The sequence below is a fragment of the Anabas testudineus genome, chromosome 5 (assembly GCF_900324465.2).
Source record: "Anabas testudineus chromosome 5, fAnaTes1.2, whole genome shotgun sequence".
Classification (NCBI taxonomy): Eukaryota; Metazoa; Chordata; class Actinopteri; order Anabantiformes; family Anabantidae; genus Anabas; species Anabas testudineus.
Window position 1 is genome coordinate 19204847 of NC_046614.1, and position 21608 is coordinate 19226454.

General features: G+C 39.2%; 1 protein-coding gene across 2 annotated transcripts in view; it reads left to right on the forward strand.

The window, feature by feature from the left end:
• si:dkey-238f9.1 (chemokine-like protein TAFA-2) overlaps positions 1–21608 on the forward strand; it is a 70792-nt gene that overhangs the window by 16605 nt on the left and 32579 nt on the right. The window contains exon 1 of one of the 2 annotated variants that reach the window (XM_026348870.1): positions 11513–11590. The exons of the other annotated variant lie outside the window; for it this stretch is intronic. The gene's annotated coding sequence lies outside the window, so the exon portion shown is untranslated. Of the gene's footprint in view, positions 1–11512; positions 11591–21608 lie in introns of those variants that run through there. 2 annotated transcript variants of the gene reach the window in all.

A 21608-nucleotide genomic window follows, 5' to 3' on the forward strand; every position in this document is an offset into this window, starting at 1 on the left:
AAGATTTGCAAAAACGTTGTCAGACAATGAAAGTGAAAGTGGCATGTGGCTGTATTTTAGTTAACCCAGTGGATGGCCAGTAGGCCTTAGTGATAATCTGAAATCAGCAGCTTCATCTAAACACTCAAACTTGAACCAGAAAGTATTTGAGAGATTTTACTCAACTGGTGAGGTTTAGATATTCCAGAATAATTCGTTTTTAAGAATTACACAGTTTATTCTAATCAAATTGTGCATAATAAGGGCTTTATTGTGATGAATTTCTAATTTTGATTATTTTTGGAGTATAAAAGTCTTTTATTTCTTATAAATAAGAGTTTACAAAGGAAAAGAAAATTCCCACTTGATACTTTGTGGCTGTATAGAACATTTTTCCCAAACTTGTCTTCAAACAAGCAGCTGAGGACGAGGAGCACAGAGATCAGACCTTCACTGCTGCACTGCACTTATTCATTTGGGCTGAGGGTTGAATGTGTAGGCGGAGGAAGCAAAAGCAACAGTGATCACATAATGAGGGAAAGGGAGCAAGTGTGTTTCTATCCCACCACATGTCTTACGGTCCCACTGCATTGTGGACTAATACGCCTGCTCCTGTTGGTGGAGAAACATCATCTCTGCCTGTTCTACAGCAGCTTTGTGTCTGTGTCAATGTTGAGTGTTGGAGAATCTAGAACAAAGTCTTTGCCCTTTGACCGTGAGTGACTAACAGCTGCAGTATTCCTGATATTTATGTTTTGTTATTGTTACATAAGTGTAACATGCCCAAATAGATACGTAACTTTATATATATTGTCATTGCAGCATCGTACAACGAGATTAAATGCTCAAGTATGTCCCTCACATTTTGCCACAGAGATGATTGATGATGAACTATGATTTGCCAGATGCCTTTTACAGTCACTACCAGGCGTTAAAAGGTGGGTTTTGCAGCTGCAGTGAAAAAGCAACACAGAAACATCCAATAACTCTTGGTTGTTTTAGCTTTCTAAGGTTTCCCATTTGTTGTCATCATCCAGTTGCCATCTGGCGCCTCCCTGGGTGCCAAATAATTAATAAATAACACTGAAAAAAAATCGTCCAACATTCTTTATCCATTCTGTGCTGATTTGTTTTAAAATTGCTCTGCCGCTGTTGGTTATTATCCTAAATGAATGGTAGAGGAAACAATAATGCACAAGGCTGCATATAAAAAACATCATTAGCAGCCGAGGACAGTTGTTGAGCCTAAGCTAGATGATCTCTTTCAACCTGCTCAGTAATTCCATCATTACAAGCGAAACAAGAATAAACGTTTCCGCAAATATTAACTGCTGTTGGTACTGATGTCATCAGTTAGTGCTTGTCTGTCTCTTCGTCCACCATTGTGGTTGAGAGGGAAACATCTCAACTACTACTACTTTAACATCGTCATGTGAGCACGTTTGCATGCAGGCGTTAACACTTTGCTCAAAGCACAACAAGTAGACTTCCTTCTGCACTTTTTGAAAAGTTAAAAACATTTTCTTACAAGTGTTTTTTTCTGTACTTTGAAACATTTGTGCCTCCTTCTGCAAACATGTTTAGACAGGCTACAGTATCACAGTCTGAAAACACATTTTGGTCCAGCTCTGCTTTACCCGGAGCCCATAAGCATTAAAACCCAGTATAGTCGCAGCAAAGCAATCACGTCCACCATTGATTGTGTGATTGCAATATGTCGACAGCTATAGGCTACTGGCAATGCCTTAGCTAGCAGGAGGTAAATATTGCACACCCCTGGGAACTGATTGAATATGTTTATTTAATTTCTGTCCAGAAGCGAGGCAGGCAGTTCGATGTCTGATTACCACAACTATCACCACAAAGTTCCTCTAATGTTGAGGGATTTGAGAAATGGTGTGTTCCCTGAAACACAGGGCAGCAGCAGAAATAGAAATGCAGAGCAGTTTTTCTGTGGCGGTGTAGATACAATGCTTCCTGTGGGTTTCATCCTTTTTGCAGCGTAATGAATCTTTCTCACATCACTTGTATCATGAATGCCTCCTCCAGGTGATTCACTGCCTCAGATCAAACTTTCTCTTCGTGCTCTCTCAAGCAAGACCAACTCCCTTTAACACAATCTTCACACAGAAGATAGTCTGACAATAAAAGCAGATATTCATGCCCCGGCGTAGAATTTTGTCAAAAGATAAAAGCTTTCCTCCCCTCTATCTCCCTTTTCATCAATAAGAACACAGTGTGAAGGCAAACCCCATTTTCTTCTGCACTCTGAATATCTCCGCAGTGCAATGTGGAGGGTGTCATTTGTAATGAATAGCCCTGAGGTAATTAGAAACACGCTGCTCATCCAGGAGGAAAACAAGATCTTGAAAAAGTGATGATGAATAAATAGAAAAGAGAAAAAAACAGAAAAGGGTGAAGGAGGGATGGGCCCTCCTGGCTGGGAAACAGATGCCAGGGCTGTATTGTTGATACTCTCCACTGTTTGGCAGAGGATGCTGGGAGCTTTTGCCAATTCATTAACCACTGCAGTAAGGGGGCTTCACATTGTCTTCAGCAGCACTCAAAACACTGCCTGCTTGTCTTGTCACTCATGAGCATGCTTGGGTGATGATGGGGTGTTTGTGCGTGCCTGCGTGGTTATTATGTCTGTGTTTGCACAGACATCTGTGTTTGAATCTCAGAGCTTGCGCTGTGAGAGAGGAAATAATTCAGTGTAAATGAGAACTACAAAGAGCATTGTCTCCTACCAGATATGTTTATATTCTACTAATTCGCAGAGACTATAAAGAACGTGACTTCGCCACAACACCTGGGACTGGGGTTTGCATCGTGCATCTTGAGTTATAATAGGTTTCGGTTTGCAAAACACAGTTAAAACTGAAATATTCAATATTTTTATTCAACAATGGCTCAGTTGTGAGCGAGATGACTCAACAGGATTACTTGAGTACGTTTCACACAGCTAAATGGAGCTTTTTAACAATTTTTATTGTATAGTTTTAGTTTTCTGGCCAACAACTATATTGTTTTTATTCACTCTCATGGCAATTTTAAGTTCAGTTGCAGCACACCACCTGATTGAGATGTTCAATAACCTGATGTTTCCCTAACTATACCCAACTACCGAGTGGTGCACTTAGCCATAAAATCGTGTTTTAGGTACTAGGAGCTGGCAGTAAAAAGAAATATGTTGACAGTAAAGGTTTCATAGGTGGTGTTAAATTAATCATTTCTACACAAACATTTGTTTAGTTGTTCTCAATTCAATCTGTGTTTTCATGTTCTCCCTCTGTTTTCTACAATTTCTAAAATCCATCAAATCACAGTTTTACCTAAATGCACCGTTGTATGTTGTTCAGCAGACTGATACCCACTTACTTAAATGCAGCCACGTGATCAGAGAAATCTATGCTCACCATTCTGAATGTTGACTCAGGTTTGTTGTCAGATAACACTGAAAATGACAACACCGACCACAGAGACTGTTCAAAACCAAATTGGCATTCACTGTATTTTACAATGTGTGCTTCACTCAGTGTCCTGCTGACCTTAGCCTGCTGTAGTACAAACAAACCTTTAAACCTCACCGAAGCTGCAGCAGCATGATGTCACCATCCCAGTCGCTGATAGCATGAGATCCGTGCACTCTCTTTGTGTAGTCTCGAAGAACATGCTGTGTCACAAAGTGCAGCGTATCAGGAACTAGGTTTTATGAATGAATAGTTTGAGGACATTAAAATATTGAAAGTTTTATTCATCAACAAAAATATCTAGCAGATGTTTTAAATATATAAATAATAAACACATGCTTTTGAAGTTTTTTTCTACCTTTTGTCAAGACAGTGAGAGTTAATGAATCCTATCACTCATAAGTGAAAAATAGCAATGCTGCCAAATGGAGCATGCAGACTATTTTGGTTCTTGTAACCTCCTGGGTCTGAGCATCAGTTCGGTCAGATCTGCTATCCTGTTTGTATCGTGTTTGTGCTTGTCTGTTAGGTGACATATTTCAGTCGTCCTTTGCAATGCAGCATAACGGAGCTGAGAATGACTCAATATGACAAGCCTCTCAGGTTTCAGGGTGATGTCAATAGCAGATCACTACTCGGCTCCACTTCTGAGATACGGCCAGGAAACGTGCCAGGAATCTGTAGGATCTGTAACCATTTTCATATAGGAAGTCTGGACAGTGTGTGGAGAAACAGGTCCAAACATTGTCTGGAGCTGCTCTTTCACACATGTAGCACACAACAGGAGATGGTCCGTGTCAGACACATTCACCCTTGGGGAAATAGTCTGTTTGGTCTCAGTGAGGGGCGGTCACAGGGTAGAGCATGCAGGAGGCTCAAACTAACACAAAAGGTACATAGCAGAAATCACAGCGTTTTGTTTACAGCAGAAACTTATATTTTCACATCTTTAAGTAGGATGCAGCTGCAGTATTGTATCAGTGTGTCACATACATATTCATCAACATTGGCCTTAAATGAAATAGCAAGACAGAAGAGCTGATTTGTATACAGGGTTATATTCAGGTTAGCCAAAAGAATTTGGAAAAGAAAAACAAGGCACATAATTACTGACACTAAGGTTATTTAAGTGATTGCCATCGGTTTCTTCCCCTAATTATGCTAAGCTAAAGTACAGTACATATATGCTGCCAGGTTTCAAAATTTCTGCCCTTACTTTGTTTAGGCCAATGTTTTCATAAGCAAAAAAATCAAAAGTACACAGCACATCAAGCTCAATTTTTAAAACCAAGACGAAAAATCAGCACTTGAAGCTACATTTGAGATCTATGTAGTGAAAGCTTTTTAAACTTTATCAAGAAAATGGAAAGTTGAGACTTTATTTTCCTTTCTGTTATTTGAACCTGCCCCATCTCTTAGTTTGCTTATACATATAAATGCAATGTGGATCATGTCAAGTGTGTTGTGTTATTCAGATGATATTCCAGCAGCAGTGCATGCTGTTTGTCTGCTCACCTTACTGGAGAGAATGTGATTGTATGTTGTAGGATGCGGGGGACAACAAGAGCACAAGAGGCGCGAACAATGATCAGATTTAAGAGAAACTGAATTTGAAATCTAGATGGAAAAACACAAAACAAAAACAAAGCGTATTTAAAATAACAATAGATTTTCAGGTATTCCTCAACTATCTTGTTTTTCAAAGACAGCAAATATACACTTTTACATTATGAAGAGACCTTTAATGCATATTTTACATTAATTCTGGGAGATTATTCCCTTGATCCATGCTAATGCTTTGGCATACCTTCTCTTTTCTCAGAATGAACATAAAGGTCATTCTCAAAGCAGACCTTTCTTATCTGCACCTCTGCTGCAAACAGTAGTGCAGAAAAAGGGTTATTTTCCTGAGCTGTGCCCTGCACACTGCTGTCTGGAAGGTGATACTGGCGAACAGACAGCTGCCAGAGAGGAAATAGGCAAAGAAGGAGAGGCAAAAAAAAGAGGAGAAGGAAAGGGCAACGAGACAGGGAGCAGAGGATACAATAAGAGGGGGGAAAGGAGATGAGAAGCAAGGGAATGGGGAGGAAAAATGCCTTGGAGTCAGCAGTCTGCAACATGTCAAACTGCTTTCCAGATTATATATGCACACAAGAGGGCAACGAAGTAGCTGCCTCCAGTTGCACACCTTCTTTATTTATTTCCATAGAGGAATATACTGTAAGGCAACAAGGTGCATCCAGTAAAAAAATATTAATAATTTAATTAAAGAAATACACCAGCTAATTGGTGATTATGCTTCTAGGTCAACTGAAGGTTTAGCATTTGTTAGCAGTAAGTGGAAAAAGTGTGTGTGTGTGTATCTGTGTCTGTGTGTGTTTCTTACACCTCTGTGATTATGCTAAGAAAGCTTATACAATCCACTTAGCATACACGCTGTAATAAAGTATTAACATGCACAGTCACAAGCCAGATAAATTATGGGTAAAGAAGCGGTGAAACTTCAGCGACAATTTTAGTCTCACAATGCAAGAGTGATCAAAGAGAACGCAAAAACAAAGACAGGGCTTTGGTTTCGCTTTAATTAATGACAGCACAAATATAAAACCTCAGCTTGTTTTGATTTTTTTTGTGTGTGAGGTAATCAGTTTCCCTCGTATTGCTTCATTCAGTTTTGATCTAAGGTGCAGCGTATCCCAGAAAAATAGAGAAATTTGAGAATCGTCAAACACATCAATGTACAGGTCTGTCAGTATAAATACAAGTAGCTATTTTCATTCCTTTAAGCATTTCATTAGAACATGTAAGTGCCAAGGAGTGTGTTTGTCATCTCCCTCTCAAATAGTCAGTCTCAGAGAAATGTCAATCATTAAGGCGATTAAAAAAATAATGTAAAAATATGCCTCCACTAACTTCCCATCAGCTCAGAGCAGCTGTCATCACTCTGCTGTGAAACCATCACATTAACCGTCACATTACACAAATTTAAGCACAACTTTGGTTGTTGCTGCTGCATGATTTCTCACAGCTCACATTCGCGAGTCATGATGTGTCATTTATCACATTATTGACCATGTTAACTGTTGACAGATCAGTCACAGTATATCTAATGCATGTGTCAACATGTTTCCAGTCTATCGCCGTGTGGAGTTAATAGACGATGTGATGGTCGCTTCCAAATATAGTTCCAAGTTTACACATTTGCTGCCCCTCACTCCACCTGGTTACTGTTCTCAGTCTCAATCCTAACTGAGAACCACTTATTTCGCTAAAATGATGTCACTAGCATGTGTTGTATGCTGTATTAGTGCCACATAACCACTGTGTCTCTGGTTCAAGTCCACCACCTTCATAAGACTATTACATAAAGGCAAAAATATATACATATTTTTAACATTTTGAAAAAAAATTTGTTTGCCGTAGGTAGTTAAATAAAGAAGAATTATCGCAGCGAGTTAAAAACTGGCTCTCAGGCAGAAGATAAAAACTACACAGTGGATTTGCTAGTTATGCAGTAGGTTTTTAAACCTAATCTGTAATTCCACAAACATGCCTCAAAGATAGAAGTAGTACTGTGCTGTAGGTTTGGTCACTGACTGTAATAAGATAATTGAAAGTACAAACAAAAAAGTGCAGCATTATCTCTTTAGCCTGTAATTTATGCTTATTGTTTCGGAAAGGCAGTCAAGGAGTCTAACGGCTGGGCATCATGCTTACTGTAGCATCGGTATGCTTGCTTAACAAAGCTGCCACCACCGGCTACGGCTGCTTAATTATAATTGGAAAATTGTTTTTCAGGGCAGAGTTTTAACAAATGGTCAATTTGTCATAGAATGACCCAAGAAATTGTGCTTTGCACTGGTAATGAATAGATTCTTCCCCCACATGTAAAAAAGTGTGCTGTGCTCTGGGGGCTCCCAGTTACCAGTAGTCTAATGATCACACAGCTGTTGGTACGTGTGCACTGCATACTACTGACTTCAGGCCACCAGAGAAATATCGGCCCAGATGCCATTTTGAACTCACACAACCCCACTATATGTTTACTGAAAGTATATGTGTATTTACAGTATAGTAACTTTATAGTCGCTATCGGTTTTCACTGTAGAGTGAATTCAAACAAAGCTAACTGTGTTTGCTCTGAAACGGCCTGGTCAATAAAAAGCCAGACACAACAACAAATAAATCAATTAGAGGATTTGAACATTTATGTAATATCAGCCAACCTTCCCCTCTGCTCTCTTTCCTCCTCTCAGCTATAAAATCTTCTCTGTAAACAGTTTGCAAACTGAATTGATTAAACCTTCCTCCTTCACTAAAACCCATCTGTTGGGCCAATCAGGCCTTTCCTAATGCATGACTGAATCTGTGTCCCAGAGCTGTGTTTAATCCAGCAGCTTACATTAAAAGCGCACACGTAGAGCGGCGCTCCTCCACAGCCAGCACCACCAGCCGGGCGGGCACTAATGCTGAAAGTTTGAGTAGAGTGGTTAGAGGAATTAGTGGCAGTCGTGCACTGATCTGAGGCAGAGTGGACTCCTGATTTTGTGTTTAATAGCCTGCACTCTCCCTCTTCTCCTCCAACATATGTACATGGCTCGTTCCCGGGCGGAGGGGGCTGCTCTGTATGGGAAACACAGTGGAAAAGAGTGTTAAGTGTGGTTAAAAGGGATAAAAGGGATAGAAAAAAAAGGGCAAATCGGCCTCGGCGCCACGGACAGTGTTGTTCTCAGTGGTGTTGTGGTGAAAAGTAATACTTTAATGAGCAGCGGTTAGTAGATCATCACTGCCCCCACTGAGGCAACACAGCTCTCAGGTCAAAGAAGAGGCGTTAGGAAGCAATGCTGCCGCTGAGCTGTCACTCAGAGAGCTTTTTAATGCTCAACAAGCATGCTGTTTGACAAAAAGGCTCACTGTTTCTCAGACAGCATGTTTCCGTTTCACTAACTTTCTGTTTATATTTTTTGATGAATGTTGCTGCTTGGCTCAGGGGATTGGTGCCGCCATTACATCGGTGCAGTGTGACTATTTCCAGTTAAAGTTTCTGTCCCATATTGTTTAGAAGCAGCAGTTTCCCTTGCTCACCCAACCAGTCTGCATTACCTGCGCTTCTGTTGACAAATCAGGCAGGTTTCCTAAATATACTTCAGGCTGTTTGACATCACAAAGATGTAATTTATGAAACAGAACTCTTCTCAGTCCTGTGAGGAGAGTATTCAAGGCAAAGCTAGGATTCCTCACATTTCTGGGTCAGAGAACATCCATAAATCTTTCTTATTGAAAATGTCACTTGTGCCCCACCCTGTCTGCTTCCTCATTGGAAAATGAAAAAGTAAGAAATGAACAAAAAAACAAAGGAAGAATAACAAAAAAAGCTTTTCTAGACATATGTTATGGAGGGACTCTTCGTCCTTTAACTGCAGCATACATTATCATTTATGGAATAAAGTACCATGCCACATCATGTGTCAACACTAACCTGACGCTAGCAGTAGCATGTAGGAAGAATACTATTAGAATATGTGCTGTGCTATCGTTTTGGGCCAAACGCAATGAAAGCAGTTTTCAACCTTGGGCCACAATGTCAAGGTTGCACACTTTAAACATTTTGAGCACCCTACTGCTGATGTCTGCTTATAAAGCTTTAGAATTGAACACCAGTGTATCAATACCAGGTTTTTTCAGCACTTTAATATTTGATATTCTAATTTCGGCATGCCTCAGTCTGATTAGCACTTGAGGTATTAAAGTAAATGGTCTTTGTAAAGTGGTGTCAAATGGTGTCCAAGCTATAGAATTAGACTGAGACTGTGATAAGTGAGCAGGCAGAAGCTAATTAACTGTTGCTTATGCCTCCGAATACAGTTTCATGTATCAGTAATCCTGTATGACCTCAGCCACTGGAGGCTGGGGATTGTTGGCTAAGGTACAGAAAGTTCACTTATATATAGAATGATGTAACAGATTTCACTTTGTCCATTAACAGATCATTTGACACTGTAATTAAAAACAGCTTGCAGTGATGAATTAATCAATTCCCCTGAGTGGGTTTGTAAGATAAGCTGCGAGCAGTTTCTCTCAGACCGGAGAACAGAAGGTATGTGCAGTATTTAGAGAGGAAATTGACAGACACTGTGATTCAAGTGGTGCTGCAGCTGAATAACAAGGGTGAGGCCAAGTAAGAAAAAAAAAGTAAAGGGGGGGGGAGTGTGGAGGCAGACAGACAGCAGGAGACACAAGCAACATACTCAAGATAACCCTGTTACTGCAAACAAGCAACTTATATACACAGACGTACATGCAGCAGATTGTTATGGATGGATTTGATTTAAATGCTGCACCAGATTTATTATTTATTTAGTTCCCCTTTGTCTCCCATTACAACTAACAGTCTCTGGGCTCGTCACTCTCTCCGCCGCCATTGGCGTGATGACACAGTGACATGCTCAGAGAGGAGCTCATTATCTCCAAAGGGTGGCGTGTGAGCCGCGGGTTACTTGTAAAGAGGGAAGGTCTGCTGAGACACAAACTCATCATTGTGTGCAGCTTCTGCCGTTTCGCTGATGTGTGATGATGCTTTCGAAAGGTGTTTGTAAATCACCGCTGTCACGGTACTTTAGGAAATATGTCGTTTTAGCAAGTTGGCGTGGCTTTTACTGGATAAAACATTTACAGTGCCAGTATATGAGTATTGTATAACACAGCAGCAGCAGTATCTGTCATCAACTGAACTGAGATGTGAAAATGTCAATTAGGTTAATTAAAACTATTTGAAGTGTAGTGCACACAGCTGGACAATAACCCAGCCTGGTCTCATGAAAATGGGAGTCGTGTTTCAATAATTAGGAGCATGAAATTCATCTTAAGAAACATAACGAAGGGCAGCTTTTGTTTGCATATTTCTTTCATATTAATATACCTCCAAAAATAAATGGTTAGAGCAAAAATATTTTATTGGATTTTGATGCAGGAAAAGCATGAATAATGTTTCAATAATGTTGTTAAGACAAACACTTTCTTAATGCGAGGTTAGGTAAGATCAACTTAGTGCATTAGTCTTTCCCAAACCTTATCAAGATTTAGAAAATGTATTCAAATAGTGGGCAAGACTTGGGCGATTGAACAACGACAGACATCATGATGTTGTCCATTGTGATTCAAATTCCTGTTGTGCGTCAGCTGCTGCGTGAAGCAGCATTCACAAACACCGACGGCTGTTTGCAACACATTTTAAAACGCTGACAGACTATATAAAATTATATTAAAACTGGAATAGAGGGCTGCGTCTATCCCCGAACCTGCACACCGCACACGCACCTCCCTCGCCCCATCCATACAGACAGCAAGGCTCATTATAAATGATGCATTCGACACACAGTCAGCAGCGTGTTGGCACCTGAAACAATGCTGACTGCCGCTCACAACGCTCTATATAATGCTGCTTCAACCCCACACCACACACCTGGTGTCATCGTCATCACAGTGTTTTACTGTGTGTTACATGTCGGTTCGGTTAACAGCCCAACCTACTGGCTATGTTGTAAAATAAAAGTGAATTATTGTTTATTACGAAACAGTTAATGCAAATTTTACTTTATATAGTGCAACATATGGATTTCACTGAAATCTGTAATTAAATGCAGCAGCACATTCTCAAGAAGTCGCAGGAGGCACTGCTTCCTCGCTCTGCTGAATATAGGTGAAACAAATAACAGTAAACTCTATTCCCACTTGCAACTGTCTGTGCACTCAACAAAAATGCAGCCTCATTTATACTTTAAATTAGCTTGCATAAACAGGCTAGAGTGTGTCCGGGAAAACACAAGCACAAGACTCCCTGCTGGAAAGGCACAAAGGAGCAGCAGAAAACAAAATCTTTTGAAGGGACTCTAAAAGGGAATTAAGCAGGCCTGTCAAAAAATTACACTGGCTCTGGTTTGAAAAATGATTATTTTAGCTCCTCTCTTCTGCCTTGCCATTCCTTCTCCCAGGATACATGGGGCACTGCCAAGACACTGCAGTCCACACTGCAGATCTTTCTGCCAAGGAGGAAAACCTCACACAGAGTGTGTTAATACTGCTGCTTGACAAAGAAAACACTGGTCTGTGAGTCAGCCGTAGCGATGTCTTACCAGCAGGTAAGAGTGTGAGAGAAGTAGCAGACTGGAGTATTGGTGGTCCAGAGGCAAATTCACGCGTTGATTGACAGAATTCAGCTCCAACTCTTGACTTTGTCCTTCTCTAATTGGTTAGAAGGGGGAGCCTTGCTCTGCACTGTAGTAAGGAATATTTCTGCGCCGCCTCTAGATTGTTCAGTATGTCTGGATCACAAAAGCCTTTGACAGCACAGCTCCACATTAAGATTTGTTTTGGGAGCACATTTCAACTGAAAAGTCTTAGAAGTAAGCTACAGCTTTGATAGTCATACCTCAGGTGTTACTCCACATGAGGTTGGTACAAAATGTAGAAAGTTGGGACTTAAATCCAATAACAAATAGTTTGTTAATTAGCTTGAACCTTTATTTATGTGACTACATACAGTTGTAGTAATAACTACAACCTGTTATTACTTTGTAAATATATATAAAAAATACACATAGATGACGCCTACCTAGCCACCATATTACTGTACAACACATAAACTATTATATGACCTAAACATAAAAAATGGCATTCTTAAATAATATGCCATTCAAAAATATGCAAAGCATCACATTACCAATGTTTGTGCTTGACTGTGTCAGGAGAACACAGCTTTGGAGCTTTGCATGGCGTAAAACTAAACTTCTAAATTGCTCTGAGAATTAGCTTGTCCAAACATGTCAGAGGACTCAGTTAGACATCCAATTATGGCTGCTGCTCTCCCTGGGCTATCAGCTGTAACAACTTTTATTAACTACTCTCTTATGAAAAATGAATCCAAACATTCTGAAAATCCTCGCTAGATTGGTGAGAGGTTGGGGTTGACATCTAATCCCATTTGAAAGGTTCATTTTTATGGCACCAGTCAAGGCAGTCTGTGTGGAGAGCTCTCACCAGCAGCTTAGAGGAAAAATTAGACAAGTGGCAGTTGCATGAAAACATGCAATAGACCGTGTCTCAGTGTATTTCAGCTTACTTGTCATAAATGTCAGTGAAAGCCTCTCATTGTATGTTGTAGTAAATGAAATCTCAGCTGGAGCTAACCCTTCTCTGCTTTCTTCCTCCTGCCAGACGGTGATTAGATCAGTTTAGCACCGTGGCAGTGTGCCCAAATGCCGCCAGAAATGAGGATTTTGTTTTTCCTTTTGTAGCCTGCACAATCTTGTTGTTTTCTCTGTTTGCATTTTGTCATCTGGTGTTTCATTCCTCACGGGTTACTCACTTGCATGGACAGTGTTTGACCATACTCAGATTAAACAGCCTTTTACTCTTCATGCTGTGTGACTAGACTTCTCTTCATACTTCTCTTCCCTGTTCCCACGCGTTGTGCTGCACATTTATTATTCATAAGTAAATGCAAAGCTACTTCTGCTCAAGCAAATGGAATGGGAACCATGACTTGCCCCAGTGTAAATAATGCATTTGGCACAAGCCTGCAGTATTTCAAAGGTATTGGTGGACTTTAAGGTGGCGGAGTGCAGTGTGTGAATACTGGCCCATGTCCCACAGTATTGCCCTTTAGAGTGTCTGGCACCTACTCTGTTGTCCTAAAGGGGGGCTAATGAGGTGCAGTATAGCAGTTCCAAGTTATTTTTTGACCCTTACACTTATTATGATGCAGAGCAGTCTCTCCAGCAGCGAGGGGACTCATTATTTAAGTGGTTCTGTGACTGGAAGGGTGGCTTGTTTTCCTAGAAAGCTCCGCTGTGCCACAATCTGTCCAAGAATTCAACAATACAGCTGAATCTAGCCTGTGAGGACATCACAAACCACATTCTGCTCCCAACACAGAGCATTCAAGACTCTTATCAATGACCCAAAACTGATTAAACTGTAAAAGATTCACAAGCCCCTGGTCAGCATTAATTCAGAGGACCGCCCTAGTCCCATTCATTGTGCCACTATCTCCCTTTACTAGAATCCCATTTCTTTTTACAGCTCATCTCTAAAGTTGACCTATTTAAGATCCAGTATAATAACTGGTGGAGTGCAGTGTGCAGCTCAGCGTATAAAAGGGTGACATCATGAAACTGTCAATTTTCTGAGAGACACACACCAGTCACTTTAATGTTAGTGCAGAATGTAGGTCAGGAAAAGTTTGGTACCACCGCATGTAAGTCACAAAAAGGTTTGGTTGAGGGTGATGCAGGTGAATAAGAGGTGCTAAAACATCATTTTAAAGGTACGTTTCTTCAGGTTGTGACCAAACATGATTAGTTTCTTCATTCTAACTTCAAAATGAAAGTAAAACTGAAATTAAACTAAATGAAATATGATTCTGTTTTAATTTGGTCACTGTGTGACAGCTCATTATTCTTGGTTTGCAGACATGGCTATTGATCAAGATCAGATATGCTATGGCCCCTGATCAATAATGGCATGCCATTCTTAATGATGACGGCATGACACAGACTATATTCAGTAAGTTATCAATGCTATCAGGTACTAACTGCACTCTTCTACATGGCAGCAACTAATAGTACTAATATTAATATTATTACTAATATTTTTAATCAAAGTTTGGTAAATGAAAGTACAAGGAACAGAAGGAACAGTCCTAAACTGAGGTAAACATAATTCCTGTTTAACTTCTTAATGTTTTCACATGTGCCCTGAAGATTGTTCCATTATGGGTCAGTGCTAGATGTCACAGAAGTTGTCAAACCAGAGGACAAAAGGCAAAAAAGTATTTTTGTCAGGACATTGTGAGGATTCAGTTGCCTTTATTCATGACACATTACTCTAAGTGTGGTTTAGTTTAGGCAAGAAAGTTATTTTTTTTTTCTATATTAATCCAGACCACAATCGTTCCCAAATCTTAATCAATTGATGTGAGTTCCTAAATTCAGTCATGAAAAAATTTAATAAAAGTACTGTATACAATCAAACTGGATGTTGTACAGCCACATATTGTATTTTAGTTGAAAAACTATGTTGTCTATTTCCTCATTAATTTAATAGAGAACATAAGTAAGTTGCACCTATGTTTCTTACAAAAAACAACATTTATGTTTGCTACTTCATTAAAAATAATAATAAGAATTTGAAAATAATTATTGAACATCTTCTACCTCTAACAAAGTTATTTCATCCCTGTGGCTTAATTTCAGCTCAACATGACACTGTGGCATCATAAAAGCATTAGTTATTCAGTTTTCGGCAACAATTATTTTCTTGTTAACTGTGGCATGGGTGGTATAGTTGCAGTTTCAGCAAAAGCTGCTATGGATCATATTGGGGGTGTCAGTCAACATAGACCTTTATTAGATTGGTATGGTGTAGTTTGAATTCATACAAAATGACTATAACCAAATTACTGAGACCCTATCCATCATTTAGCAGTAGTGTGTCCACAGAGCACATTGGGACTGTGCTTGTCGAAAGCAGACAACAGTTTTGTACTTAAAAAATCAAAACATTAAGAAATATATTTAGGGTTTCCTCAATATTGTGTAACACACATACATACAACCCATAATTAAAGCTACGTCTGCATGTATGGAGCTGTTTCCTAGTGATGGTTTCTAAAATTTATACCGTTAAACCAAAGAGCTCCTAAGGCCTTCTGAGGAAGTAATTCCAAATAAAACTGACCCCAGCTAGCAGTTGCCAGCAATTTCTGAGGTCATTACGGAGATTGTACACTAGCTATAAACTACAATATATTGAAAAATAATACGTAAGGAATTATACTGGCATAGCAATATTGGCAGTGAGGATAAAGAGGACCAGGAGGAGCCATCGGGACGGCGTTTTACTGTTTGTAGTGCTGAAATCTTATGTGGAAGCAGGATGTGATAGAAGTGTTAGAAATGTTTCCCACTTGACTTACGCCTGAAAATCATTGAGGAGAAATGTGAACTCTACATATAGAGATTGTTGGTCAGCTAATGTTTAATGCCATAATTACTCATTTTACTCGGGCTATTTCTTGATAGTTCTTATCTGCTCAGTCAGTCGTTTAAGACGCTGGAGCTTAATTGTATGAGGACGCAAGTGAACACTGTTTATTCCAGAGTGACTTATATTGCTTTAAAGCAGCAGAACAATTTTCTGCTTCAGCAGACACATTGTTGGATGAAATGTGGAAATAAAGCTTGAAGATCCACTTAGCATTACTTTGATCTTATTACAGCTTATGTCTGGCTCACATATGCAGTTTGTATCAAAATACCTTGCACGGTTTTGAATATTCATTTAAGTTGGTAGAAGACGCAGCACACACAGTCCAAAACAGCATTTTGTGACTGACTCCGTATCAGATGTAACAACACTGCTGCTGAGAGAAAAATAATTTAGCAACATAACCCTTAAAATTCAACAGACCTATCTGCGTGTTTAAAATGTAAATTGCTCAGAAATATTCACAAGATCATAAATTCTGTGCGAGTGAAATGTTAATGCAACCAAGACAGCATTTATCACCATAATTTAGTTTCTGAATTCTGACTGGGTTTTAGGTTTTGCATGTTATTATGTTCTGGGAGCTCTGCCAGTATTTGTGAAAAAGATCCTCACTCATACAAAGCTTCAAATTAGAGATTCAAACCTTCAACAATCCAAACTGTAACCTTGTCTATTGTATCAGTTACTAAGGTGGAGTTATTCAGCTGACAGTGAAAAGCAGACTGATTCTCCACATGTAAAACAAGACATTTTTATCACTCGCAAATTATTTATTTGCAACAAGAAAGTGTTAGTGAGTGTTATTAACACTTTTTCAGTGTACAATAACATTTTTCCATAAAGCATCCGTAGCTGCTGCATTCATGAATGATAATGAATTAAGGAATGATAAAACTGTGAGCATGTACAGTATTATAATAACATTTAATGTTTTTTTATGTGTACATCCACAGAATGAGGATTGTATGATTAATGTTTTTGATAAATAAAAAAACAAATCTCAAGAACACACCACTTTTTGAACTTTTGAAACAACTTTTGTTTTAGTTTTCATCTAAATCTCATTTGCAGAGCATGTTTGCTTTGAAACAGAACTAATGAAGAGATTATTTACAAAGATATTAATGCTTCGTTAAAATGGGAACAATGAAAAACTTTATATTCCTATTAATATGATAAATATCTGATAACTTATGTGGGCAGTAATTCAAAATCTGTTTGAATCTGCTTTACTGGAGGAATTATTGTCACTTATACACTTAAACTGTTATTTAACATGTTAAGCACTCACTACTTAATTCTATATTGCAAATTAAAGCAAAATTGTGACAGAATAAATCAATTAGCGATTCCCACCAACATTGTTCTCCAAATTGTCATTTAGTTTTAGACATGTTTGTCTGTCTGTGGGCTATTAAAAAATAACAGACTTATAAATATTAATTTTACAGTACAGTACATTTTGAATTTTCACCCAGCCCTCGCTGTGATGCTTGGAAAGAAACCAAATATAGTTGGGTGTGTTATTTGCATTAAAAGTGGCTAAGTGGAAATTTGAAGCTCCTATGCTGGTGTTTTAAACCTGCAATAGTCGACTCTGCCTCTGTTCCCCTGTGCCTGTGCAGTGTGATGATGCAGTAGGACAGCTATCTGATCCCTACTGCGTTGAACCGTGTGTCCGGTGGCACAGAACATGCTGTGAGGACACAAGATGAGTCAGAAGAACCTCGCTGGACGCACAATGGTGGGGGAGATGGAGAGATAGAGAGGGACAGAACGAGATACAGGGACAAGCCAAGTGTGTTAGAGGACTCCAGCTACACTGAGATGACCTCTGCTTCTGCACCTGAGGGGATGTTATCCAACAGGTCTGAGCCTAATGTTGGCTTCTGGAACAGAGCACTCGTCCTTCTCTGGTCTGCTGCTTCCAAAATAACACCACTCCGCCCGGCGGGAAGTAAACACTGGAACATGACCGCAGTCCCCTGCCCCTGCCCACTAAATTTACAGTTGTTTTTCATAATTCCACTTTTCTCTCTCGGCATTAACCACAATGAGACTTTATACAGAGTTAGAGTTTTCATCCAGAGAGATTCAACAGAGAAAGTCTGTCCAGCATTAGTGCACATTTATACCACTAACAAACTAATATAGTATTATTCATATAATATGTTTATTTACGCAATAACCAACATAATCATACTTAGTTTCCCCAATAAAGACCTGATGAATTGTAATAAGTCTTAACTAAATAATAAAAACATTTTATTGATGTTCAGTTCTAGTATAGATTAAAATGTAGTCTATGGGTGTACGTAGAGTCCTCACTGCTGCTCACAGAGAGATCATATCTATAAAAGGCTGTGGAACATGAGTAGCTGTTGTAAAGGTTGTTGTGAACAAACACTGATAATCTAAGGCTTTGTAAGATGAAAGTGCCAGATGGTGGAGAAAGTTTTTTTTCTCTTTTTTATCAAGATAGAAAGTTGTGGAAGAGTTGTTTCAGTTGTTTGATATTGGGAGTGAGGCTGCTGAGCGAGCAGACTTAAGTGGTTCTTTCCAACATCATTTTGGCCACTGAAGAACTTCGATTGGGATCTTTTGCTGTGCAGGGTAGAGACTAACAGACACTGTTTGTTGGCAGAGTGGACTAGGTGAGAGAAATTTTAGACCTGGACAAGGGTATTCAAGTATGAAGGTGCTGTTGAGTTGACCACTTAGCATTGTCAGACCGGATCTCCCATAAACCTCTGACTTATAAAGAACCTGGGCAACGGTTTTCGTGCATTGTGCAGTTTCTGCCACATCATCCACAGAAGCTTGCAGCTCCTACAGATAGGTGTGCTAATGTCCCCTTCTTTCATAGTCATACTCAGTTTTCGAGGACAACTTGTCGTACACTTCCAGATACTTATAATGAAATCACATATATTCTGTTCTAGATTTTGAATTAATTTAGATTAGTTTGTAGAGATCTGTTTTCACTCATTGACATGAAAAGTCAAATGAAATTGACCATAATTTAGTGTGGTAAAAAATAAAACTTCCCATAGGGGTAAATACTTTTTCTAGGCGCTGCACATCATCTCATATTTGACTTGCAACTGAGCAAAATGCTGCAGTGTTAAGTGTGGATTGATTACATGCCACACACTATTCCCTAAGACGTTATAATTTTGTCAGGTAATCAGTCGTTGCTGACAGGTTGTCTGATGCTCACATGTCACTTGTTGTGGGATTTTCCCATGACAGTCATGGATTGTGTAATGTGCAAATCTCTTTCTTGATTCCAGTTATCTGTAGGATTGCATGGGATTTGTGAGCACAAAAACACTCTTGGGGCAAATTCCATCACTTTATGGAAATGGCCGTTGCCTCAATCCATTCATCTCAGGATTTAAGTAGCACGCATTCTCACTCATCCTGCCATTACAATCCTTTTGTTGTTCCAGCAGAATTTCAGATTGGCAGCCTCTTTGCCCAACATGCTATTAGACTGCTTTTATTAGGAATGATGTGTTAAAACAAGGAAGAGAAATGCATCTATGTCAGATGTCTTCCCATGTGCAGGAGAAGATGGCAGAAGGTCAGTTTTAGGTCTGCAAACTTCTGCCTGCAGGAAATGTGATGTATAAATTGCACTCCTAGATTTAACCTAGTTGTCATATTGACATGAAAAAGTACGTACATAGTGTGTTTGACACATCGCAGTGAACCACTCAATATACATTTATTTGGTACATATGCTCTAACCCCACTATGCACTATACAGTACAAATAGTGTAGTACATCCCTCAGGCTGGCTGGCCTCATCGTTAACACATTTCAAGATGTTAAGTGCTTTTTTGACTCCAAGAGGAAATTGATTTTAGAAACTTTCATGAGTTAAGCACAAGGTCAACCAACCAGTTGAATACTTGACTTTTCAGTATTACTTACATTTCTCCATTTGGTGCAGACAAAAGAAACAGATTTGCTTGTCTTCCAGTATAGTGTAGTGACAGCATATTAGTTCAGTATTGTCTGATGGTAAAATAAAAAGCTGTAAATGCTCTATGACAAAAATATTAGTTCAGTTTATTGTATTCATACAGTAGAGAAAAGAAAATCACATATCCTAATGCACACACACACACACCCACACATTCAAGTTTGTGTGTGGAGTGCACTGGTAGCATATTGGTTTGTGCACATGCCACATAACCACAATGCGCTTGGTTAAAGTGTGACTGGGGGCCTTTGTTGCCTGTCTCTCCCCATGTTTCCTGTCTATTATCAAGCTATCTAATAAAGCCCAAAATACCAAATTTAAAAGACGAAATCTAAAAAACTTTGTTTTAAATTAGAGATTTCCATGATATCCCACAGTTTGATCCAAAACTGGACTGTAATATATATCATACAGCTGGAATGACCATAAAAACATACACATCAATTCAATAATACCTTTATTGTCCCCAAACGGCAGCTATTTGTGCAGCAGTAGAGCAATAGAAGAAATGATGACAAACAAGACAACATCAAACATAAAATACGAAACATAAATTGGAGCTGGAACACGCTGAATGAGTGTACATGATATTATCACTGTATAAAAGACAAATATAACGAATATAATTGTGAAAATGTGTCATAACTCACAAACACCTTCATATTTAACATTTCAAGGCAACATATTTTTGTATTTGATCTACAACGTCCCATTTTCTGTTCCAGTTTTGTGATTCCTGTGTTTTATAATGTTTTTGTAATAATTGGGTTCAGGCTCTCACAGCACAGAGTTAAGGTCAATAAAAGACTTTCGGTTTAATAGAGAAAAGTCCCACATTTCACACTGTATTAATATGTAAATAAAAGCACAATCTTTCTCTAACCCTAACCAAAGTAACTTTTTGGATTGCTGTGCTATGTTTCAGCCGACCATGATGTTTTCTGTCAGTATACCAGCTGTTTATGTAAGTGAGTGAAGGCTTCCCCCGGACCATGCAGCATGGTACTCAACCAGCAGTGTGTCATATTTAGATAAGAGGTAAATTAAAATGCCTGACATAAACAACAACACTGGTTTTGTTTTGCCCTCCAACCACAGCAGCCACCTCAAGCCCGTCCACTCTGTGTCATGTATCAGCTGTAAACACACTTCTTTGCCTTATTGGTCCCATTGACTCACTGCTGCTAAAAGGCAATAGGTGCTCTGGGGGAAGTTTGTTTTGTGAAAGATTGTGTGAGTGTGTACGTGTGTGCGCAGATGTGTGTGTTGATTATGGCTGTCCATTAGGCTGTAATCAGAGAGGAGGCTTTTCTCACAATGAGCAGCTGTGAGAATCGCTAATAACAGAGAGAACATGGGATCAGAGGGTGAAAGGAGCATTTAATGGTGGTTGCAGTTCATAAGCAGCAAATAGTGCAGTTTTTGCTGAAAAAAACAACATGTAACAACTTGAATTAGGGTAAAAAATTGTGTGTGGTTAAATGATGAAGCCTCATTCAGCCAGCACCTGTATCTTGAGAAATCTAAGATTGCTATCATATACTTTCAAATTGTTCTGTATATTATGTTTTAGAGGAAGAGTAATTTTATGGATTGTGTTCACTGGTAGAAGTTATTATCAGCTGAAGGAGAATGTCTGTGCAAGCTCAGGACTCGATGTAGATCAGGTTTAGCTTCCTGCATCCTTCTCTTCCATCTCAGGGCTGAGAAAAGATCATGATACTATTTAAAGACATAGACAAAATATGTCTTTTTTAAGATTTAACCCAGGCCATGATCTAGCCATGCTAGAGCTCCCACAAGAACCTATTTTTAGTGAAACAAAAATATGTCCTGTAGTTCTAGTCAGTGTAGTTATCAGAGACACTGTCAGACCTTATGTACCCAGTTGAAGAGGTGCACAGGTTGTAATTGTATAATAAATTAACTACAACATTGATTTGTGAATTGACACAAAAGGTGCCCAGCTTGAAGATAATGTATGAGCTTGAGGTGGGCAAACTAATGAAAACTGCATGCAAACAGCAACTGATCTATGTATGTGTGCTGGCATCTAAAATCAAGCCTTAACCTATGCCTTAATAGGTTTATCCTGATCAGACTATTTTGTGATGAGC